This window comes from Dendrobates tinctorius, unplaced genomic scaffold (genome assembly GCF_039654945.1).
Source record: "Dendrobates tinctorius isolate UK_male_01 unplaced genomic scaffold, ASM3965494v1 ptg000119l, whole genome shotgun sequence".
NCBI lineage: Eukaryota > Metazoa > Chordata > Amphibia > Anura > Dendrobatidae > Dendrobates > Dendrobates tinctorius.
In genome coordinates this window covers 970,854-980,971 of record NW_027361787.1, presented here as the reverse complement: position 1 = coordinate 980,971, position 10,118 = coordinate 970,854, and positions in this window count along the sequence as shown.

Genomic DNA, 10,118 nt, shown 5'->3' with positions numbered 1-10,118 from the left:
GAGACAATTTAATCCCTAGGCGTGAACAAAAAGCTCTCCAAAATTTTGCCACAAATTGTGTACCTCTATCAGATACAATGTCAGACGGGACACCATGAAGTCTGACCACCTCGCGAATAAATACCTGAGCAAGGGTCTTCGCATTGGGCAAAGATGGCAAAGCAACGAAATGCGACATTTTAGAGAACCGATCAACTAATACCAGAATGACCGTGTTCCCAGCCGAGGAGGGCAAATCAGTAATGAAATCCATGGAAATATCAGTCCATGGCTTACTGGGCACACAGAGAGGATGCAATGTGCCAGCAGGACGGGAGCGTGGTGTCTTGGCCCGTGCGCACGTGGTACAGGCTGACACATATGAGGCCACTTCCTGCCGGATTTTGGGCCACCAAAAACGACGTGATACAAGTTCCAGAGTGCCCTTAACCCCTGGGTGGCCCACCAGGACAGTATCGTGATGTTCCCCTAACACCTTTAAGCGTAGGTGCAGTGGCACAAACGATTTATTAGGAGGCAGATCCGGCGGTACCTCCTCCTGAGCCTCAGCAATGTCTGCCTCAACTTCTGTCGTGAGAGCCGAGACCACAACACCCTTTTGGAGGATAGGCACCGGATCCTCACATGGCTCTCCACCCAGGAAACATCTGGACAAGGCGTCCGCCTTAATATTCTTAGAACCTGGTCGGTATGTCACAAAAAAATTGAACCGGGTGAAGAATAACGCCCAGCGAGCCTGTCTGGGGGACAGGCGTTTAGCAGACTCTAAATAAAGCAGATTTTTATGGTCTGTTATAACAGTAATCTGATGGACAGCCCCCTCCAAGAAGTGTCACCACTAGAGTTCAGCGATACCGTCCGATACTTCAAAGTATCGGATCGGAATGGATCGGCCGATCTTAAAAAAAAGTATCGGTATCGCCGATTCCGATACCGGAAGTCCCATTCAAGTCTATGGGATTTCCAGTATCGGAATAAGAAAAACCCTGTTTTTGCCTTGTACAGCCTCTCTGGGGTCTGTACGGGCCTTTCGGGGGGCTGTGCCGGCCTGCCGGTGGTCTGTGCAGGCTCCGGTGGGCTGTGCCGGCCTGCCGGGGGGCTGTGCCGGCCTGCCGAGGGGCTGTGCAGGCTCCGGGCCTGCCGGTGGTCTGTGCAGGCTCCGGTGGGCTGTGCCGGCCTGCCGGGGGGCTGTGCCGGCCTGCCGGGGGGGCTGTGCAGGCTCCGGTGGGCTGTGCCGGCCTGCCAGGGGGCTGTGCCGGCCTGCCGGTGGTCTGTGCAGGCTCCGGTGGGCTGTGCCGGCCTGCCGGGGGGCTGTGCCGGCCTGCCGGTGGTCTGTGCAGGCTCCGGTGGGCTGTGCCGGCCTGCCGGGGGGCTGTGCCGGCCTGCCAAGGGGCTGTGCAGGCTCCGGGGGGCTGTGCCGGCCTGCCGGTGGTCTGTGCAGGCTCCGGTGGGCTGTGCAGGCCTGCCGGGGGGCTGTGCCGGCCTGCCGGGGGGGCTGTGCAGGCTCCGGTGGGCTGTGCCGGCCTGCCGGGGGGCTGTGCCGGCCTGCCGGTGGTCTGTGCAGGCTTCGGGGGTCTGTGCAGGCATCGTCCGATGGGACTACAAGTCCCATCGGGCGATGCCTGCTACCATGACAGTGATTGACACATTAGCCAATGATGGGACAGTGGTAGTCCCATCATCCGGCTAATGTGTTGAATGTAAAAAAAATAAATAAATAAAAAAAAAATTACATGCTACATACATGCTACATACATACAACATGCATACTACATACATGCTACATTCATACTACATACTACATACATGCTACATTCATACTACATATATACTACATGCAACATACATACTACATATATACTACATGCAACATACATACTACATATATACTACATGCATGCAACATGCATACTACATGCAACATACATACTACATATATACTACATGCATGCAACATGCATACTACATATATACTACATGCTACATACATACTACATATATGCTACATACATACTACATATATACTACATGCATGCTACATACATACTACATGCTACATACATACTACATATATGCTACATACATACTACATATATACTACATGCATGCTACATACATACTGCATGCTACATACATACTACATGCTACATACATACTACATATATACTACATACATACTACATGCATGCTACATACATACTACATGCTACATACATACTACATATATACTACATACATACTACATGCATGCTACATGCTACATACATACCACATACATACTACATACATACTACATACATACTACATGCATGCTACATGCATGCTACATGCTACATACATAACACATATATACTACATGCATGCTACATACATACTACATGCTACATACATACCACATACATACTACATGCATGCTACATACATACTACATGCTACATACAAACTACATATATACTACATGCATGCTACATACATACTACATGCTACATACATACTACATACATACTACATGCATGCTACATGCTACATGCATGCTACATACATACTACATGCTACATACATACTACATATATACTACATACATACTACATACATACTACATGCATGCTACATACATACTACATGCTACATACATACCACATACATACTACATATATACTACATGCATGCTACATACATACTACATGCTACATACATACTACATATATACTACATGCATGCTACATGCTACATACATACTACATATATACTACATACATACTACATACATGCTACATACATACTGCATGCTACATACATACTACATACATACTACATACATACCACATATATACTACATACATACTACATGCATGCTACATACATACCACATACATACTACATACATACTACATACATACTACATGCATGCTACATACATAACACATATATACTACATGCATGCTACATACATACTACATGCTACATACATACCACATACATACTACATACATACTACATACATACTACATGCATGCTACATACATACTACATGCTACATACATACTACATATATACTACATGCATGCTACATACATACTACATGCTACATACATACTACATATATACTACATACATACTACATACATACTACATGCATGCTACATACATACTGCATGCTACATGCATGCTACATACATACTACATACATACTACATGCTACATACATACCACATATATACTACATACATACTACATACAATACATTCATACAATACATACATAGACATACAGTACATATAACATAGAGTAACATACTTACCAATACTTGTCACATTGTTCCCCGAAGCCATTGTCTTTTACGGAATAAATATTAACATAACAAACCACAAAAATACTCACCCACGATCCGAAGCAGTCCACGAGTGTGTCCCACGACGATCTTGGGTAGAGAACGGCAGCATCAGCTGATGCTGCCGTTCTCTACGGGCTGCAGGAATCCAATGACGGAAGGTAGGTATCCTTCCGCACTGTATTCCTCCGCCACTTTAAAAAAAAAAGTCCCTAGTCTCACTTTATGCCATTGCTGTGTGGGAATTTCCCATCATTGGCTAATGTGTCAATCACTGTCATGGTAGCAGGCATCGCCAGATGGGACTTGTAGTCCCATCGGACGATGCTTGCACAGACCCCCGGACATCAGCACAGCCCCCCGGCAGGCCGGCACAGCCCCCCGGCAGGCCGGTACAGACCCCCACAGGGTGCACAGACCACCGGCAGGCCGGCACAGCCCCCCGGTAGGCCGGTACAGACCCCCACAGGGTGCACAGACCACCGGCAGGCCGGCACAGCCCCCCGGCAGGCCGGTACAGACCCCGGGCAGTCCACACAGCCCCCCGGCAGGCCGGCAGAGACCCCCGGAAGGCCCGAAATGACGGCGCATCATGATGCGCACACACCGCGCATCATGATGACGTCATTTCGGCTGTCAATCAACTTTGAACTTCCGATTCCGATGCCGACTTCCGATATTGAAAAAATATCGGAAGTCGGTATCGGAATTCCGATACAGCAAGTATCGGCCGATACCCGATACTTGCGGTATCGGAATGCTCAACACTAGTCGCCACTCCTCAAATGCCAACTTGATGGCCAACAATTCCCTGTTACCAATATCGTAATTATGCTCGGCAGGTGACAGCTTCTTGGAGAAGTAGGCACACGGATGCAATTTGCCCAAGGATGGACCCTGAGACAGTACCGCCCCCACTCCAACTTCGGATGCATCCACCTCCACAGTAAATGGTAGGGAGACATCAGGCTGAACCAGGATGGGAGCTGAAGCAAAACTGTTTTTCAGGAATTCAAACACGCGCACAGCAGCCTCAGACCAGTCAGAAAAATTGGTACCTTTTTTAGTCATGTCGGTGAGCGGTTTAGCAATCATAGAAAAATTCTTAATAAATTTCCTATAATAGTTTGAAAAGCCCAGGAATCGCTGAAGCGCCTTGAGATTATCAGGCCGTTCCCACTGCAGCACCGCTTGCACCTTAGCGGTGTCCATTTTAACCCTGCGGCGGAAATTACATGACCCAAAAAAGGTAACTCTTAGACGACAAATACACATTTCTCAAGCTTGGCATAGAGCTTGTTTTCCCTGAGTAACTGCAATACCTGCCTAACATGCTCTATGGGTGCATCACGGTCGCGTGAGTAAATAAGAATGTCATCAAGGTATATAATAACAAATTTCCCCAAGAGATGAGAAAAGACATCATTTATGAAATGTTGAAATACTGCTGGCGCGCTCGTCAACCCAAATGGCATCACCAAACTCTCAAAATGACCCTCAGGGGTATTAAATGCCGCCTTCCATTTATCCCCTCGACGGACTCTTATGAGATTGTATGCCCACCTGAGGTCAAGCTTGGAAAACCATTTGGCACCAGACACCTGGTTGAACAAATCGGGTATCAGTGGCATCGGGTATGGGTCACGAACCGTGATCTGGTTGAGTTCCCTGAAATCCAGACACGGACGTAATCTGCCATCTTTCTTCTTGACAAAGAAGAACCCAGCCGCCAATGGAGATGATGAGGGCCTGATGTGCCCTTTGCTTAGACTCTCTGCAATGTATTCCTTGAGCGCTTGCCTCTCAGGACCTGAGATATTAAACATCCTGGCTTTCGGTAACTTGGCCCCCGGTTTTAATCTAATAGCACAGTCATAGGGTCGGTGCGGTGGCAGCTCAGAACAACCTCTTTCAGAAAATACATCAGCAAAGTCCAGCAGTGGCTCCGGGATGCTGGGAGTCACAGCGGAGATACACGTGGCCAGACAACTCTCCTGGCAGTATCTGCTCCACTGAATTATGTCCTGGGTTTTCCAATCAATCACCGGATTGTGCATAGACAACCATGGAAACCCCAGAGCTATCTGAGCAGGTAAATTACTGAGCACCTTACATGTTACCCGCTCAGAGTGTAGGACCCCAATGTGGAGTTTTACATCAGCCACAAACTCTTTAATCTCCCCTTGTGAGAGAGGGGAGGCATTTATGGTAACCACCCGGATAGGATTAGGCAGCTCTTCCACCTTAAATCCCGCTGTACGCGCAAACTTTTCATCAATGAGATTAGCAGCTGAACCACTATCTACAAATACAGTAATTGACAGCTCTTGGCCCCCGATAACTACCTTGGCAGGGAGCATGCACTGGGAGACCACCACGGAGGATATGCAAAGGCTCAGACTAGACTCCTCCAAACCCTCTGAGTCTAGCAGTTTTTCCGCCGACGCGTCCTTCTTAGGTACCAGGGGGCATGCATTAATAAAATGTCCTTTTTTGCCACAAAAAAAACAGACCCCTTGCTTTCTGGGCAAGGAACATTTATTTTTGTTATTATGTGTATGAGATATACCAGTGATCTGCATAGGTTCCACGGATTCACCCGAAGCAACCTCACCAGTAACTGCCCCCCCTCCCACAGGCAATGTCTCCTGCGACCTCTGACGAAAGTGGCGATCAATGCGTACAACAAGTACCATAGCAGCCTCCAGAGAGGCGGGAGTCTCATACATTAGCAGGGCTTGTTTAACCCTTCCAGAAACCCCATGCAAAAATTGACTTCTTAGAGCAGGGTCATTCCATTGAGTGTCCACAGCCCAGCGACGAAATTCAGTGCAGTAATCCTCCGCCAGTCGCTCACCCTGGAGCAGAGAGCGGATTTTAGACTCTGCTAACGCCAGTCTGTCTGGATCATCATAGATTAAACCAAGAGCAGAAAAAAAAAGGTCTACGGACTCAAATGCATGTGAATCAGAAGGTAGTGAAAAAGTCCATGCTTGTGGCTCACCACTCAGCAAAGAAATTACCAAGCCCACACGCTGAGCCTCATCTCCTGAGGAGAGAGGACGCATATGAAAATACAATTTGCAGGATTCACGAAATACAACGAACTTACAGCGATCACCAGAAAATCGTTCAGGGAGAGGTAACTTGGGTTCAGCTGCCCTGGCTGCTGTCTCAGTTTGCACAGCAGGAACTGACAGGCCTTGTTGCTGGACCGCCCCCCTCAGTTCAGTGACCTGAATGGACAGAGCCTCCAGCTGCTTAGTAATGGAGACTATGGGATCCATGGTAAATAACCCCTTTTTTTTTTTTTTTTTGGGCCGACTATAATGTCATGGGAAGCCTAGGTGACTTTAGGCTAAAACCCCGGGGCCCCTGCGGTGTCCCTCAGACTAGGGGAAACCCTGTCTGTCCCTCAACCCAGGGTTTACACTGAAGGTGTGCCTGCCTGGGCCTCCACCCTGTCCTTGTCTCCTGTCCAGCCCTAAGCTGAACCCACCACCCTCCACCCAGTGAGGAGACCAAACACCAGACCCCACAAATAAGTATGGACAGGGATAACGGAAATGCACCACACCGCGTACACACAGGGGAATACAGTAATGTGCAAGGGCGACCAAATAATACAACACAGGGAGGCAAAATGGCAACAATGGAATATACTACACCAGCAACCGTATGCTCCTTAGACCACCACTCCAGACCGGTATCGCTTAGCACAAGGCAAGAGCTATAGTCGGCGACGCCCATAGTCACACAGGGCAATTTAAAGACAGTGGGCGTGGCTAAGACCCCAGCCAGAATGACAACCTGGTTAACCCAATCCAAGCCGGATCAGAGGAACAACCAGGTGTCCGACATGACAATAAATCTCTGGTGTCCTTGATGTGAGCAGGTGCTATTCTCAGTAATGGTCTCAGACACCGGTCTATAAATGTAGATAAAGATTCTGTTACTGATCCGACCCCGCACACTATCGGGCGACCTGGTGGGGGCGCTGCGTCTTTGTGGACTTTAGGAATATAATACCAATGCGGCTTGTGTGGAAATTCAGGGAAGAGTTTCTCTGATATTTCTTAGACAATCGTCCCTTCTCTATGTGAAATCTCAGAGAAGATCTTAGTTGTTCCTTCTCGTTATTTGTGGGATCAGCGCTTGTTTTTCTATGTGCTGCTATCTGATCGCTGTCTTTCTGCTTCCTTAATATATTGTCCATTGCTACTAAAGGTACTGTCACACTAAGCGATATCGCTAGCAATATCGCTATAACTTGTGACGTTATAGCGATATTGCTAGCGATATCGCTGTGTCTGATACTTACCTACGACCCGCTCCCCTGCTGGTTATCGCTGATCGCGCGAGAACGTCCAGGACTGTTTCTCGTCGTCAGCTTCCTGCGGCACTTCCTGTGGAGAGACGAGCGACGAGCGTGGAGCCGGGCGGGAGGACGCAGGATCGCCTAGTGTGACAGGTAAGTAGCGACCCCCGTCCCCTGCGATGTCGCTGGTGAGATCCGCCTGTGTGGCAGCTCACTAGCGACCACTTAGCGATGCACCAGCGATCCTGTCCGCATCATATCGCTGGTCGGGATCGCTGGAGCATCGCTAAGTGTGACAGTACCTTTACAGAGGGAAATGAGATCATTGGGGGTGAAACATAGAGCCACAAGTCACCTGTGTATAGAGCGAGTGTATAGAGCTGTGAGCCTATAGTAACCCACTAATATCGGGATTTATACGTAATGCCACCACTAACTGCTCCATCACCGGTGTGTATAGGAGAAGTGATGAGGGACGCCCTCGCCTCGTCCCATTATTAATAGATAATGTGTCAGATAGAAGGCCGTCTCCCCTAATTATCAGTTTAGGGTCAGTGTATAAGGAGAGAATGATAGATAACAAGAAAAGGCCCAACCCAATATGTCGTAGGGTGATCTTCAAGAAAGTCCGGGCTCTATGTCCAACGCTTCTTTAGTGTCGGCAGAAACAAGGCACATTGGGATCCCCGGGGTTTCCGCATGTGACATTAATAACAATGTTTCTCACGAGCTTCTCTGTCCTTAATAAAGCCAACCTGATGGTCGGTAACAATTGGGGGCAGGTAGTGGGAGAGCCGGGCTGTAATCACTTTAGAGAATATTTTCACATCTACAGTAATTAGTGATATTGGATGAAAATTAGGGCAGACATTTGGTTCTTCTCCAGGCTTTCAGAAACAATGTTATGTCAGCCTCCAATAATTAAGGGGCAGAGAGGGGGTCTTCTGAGATATTACTGATCACTTCTCCTAAAAATGGTAATAACTGGGGTGCAAACATCTTATAAAATCTATTATTGCCTCCATCCGGCCCAGGGCTCTTCCCGATAGGGAATGATGTAATGGCCTCTCCGATCTCTTTCTCAGTGACAGCTTTGTCTAGTTCCTCCTGCTCAGGGGTCTGTAAGGAAGGAAGAGCAGCGTCCATAATATATTTGTCAATTTTTCTTTCCAGAATATTAGGTGGCATGTCGTGGTATTATCCATGGATATTATAGAGCGAGCTATAATAGCAACAACATGCCTCAGCTATGTCAGAGGGGTTATGCTTTTCTGGCCCGGGTGCCCCTTTTATTGTGGATACATATGTCCCTTGCATACATGGATATAACCTCCTTGTCAATCAGCGACCACATTTATCAGTGAATTCGTACGAGCACCTTCTCATGTGATCTTGGTATTTTCTATACGTTTCATCTATTAACAACTTTATCGCCTTTCTTTTTTCAATCAGATCCTTTTTATTGAAGAAAACAAAGAATTACTAACATTGTGTTTTTCTTATACAAATATTGTGAGAAAAACAATAAAAAGAGAGAAAAACCAGTAAACAATATAACAACCGGTTACAATGAGATAAATCCCGATTTCGCTCTATAGTATAAAGCTTTGGAATAGTAATTTTACATTTGTACAGACATAATATCTGAATACTTAATGACTGATTATTTTTTCCCTATTGGGGCATCAAAAGAAAAAGAATAGATCTAAGAAGGATCAGTTGTGTGGTCTGAGAGAATTATTATCTTCGGACATCTTGGGTATAAATATATAAATTCCCAGTTTACTGTAAGGGAATGGAGAAACGGTCCAGTATAGGATTTCTGAGAAGGTTTTCTGAAGCAATACCTGGGGTAATTACCCATTGTTCCATATGTGTATGGATTTCTTGAGAGCGTTCCTTTAATATAAGCTTCCCCTTTCCAAGCATAGAGTGATATATATCCTGGATTTTAGCCCTTTTATCATTGGGGGAGAATTGTGTATCCAATGTAGAGCCAACAACTTTCTGGCTAGAATAATATTCTTGAGCTATTCCCATATGGAGTCTGGGTCTACACCCTCTCCCAGGAGTCCTAGGAGAAAGATTTTAGGCTCCTACTGAAGTTGTATCCCAAATACAGAATTACAAGAGTGAACACCCCCTTCCTGTAGTCGCCAATATTACCACGTCCAGGGCCGGCGTTTGGGGCAGGCAGACCAGGCAGATGCCCAGGGCCCGCACCCACAAAGGGGGCCTCCTGCATCTGCAGCCCCTTTATGAAGTGCACAGAGGGTGCACAGCAGTGAATAACACTGTGCATCCTCTGTAGTCCTAGAGCTTCTCTCCCAAACCCCCTCCAGCCTCCCTCTCTCTCTCTTTCTCCCTACAGTCAGGTTAGAAGTTGAGAGTGAGGTGGAGGGGCCAATTACAGCACAGCAGAGATCAGAGCAGGGCCAGAAAGATGCCTGCAACCCTGTGTCTCTGTGT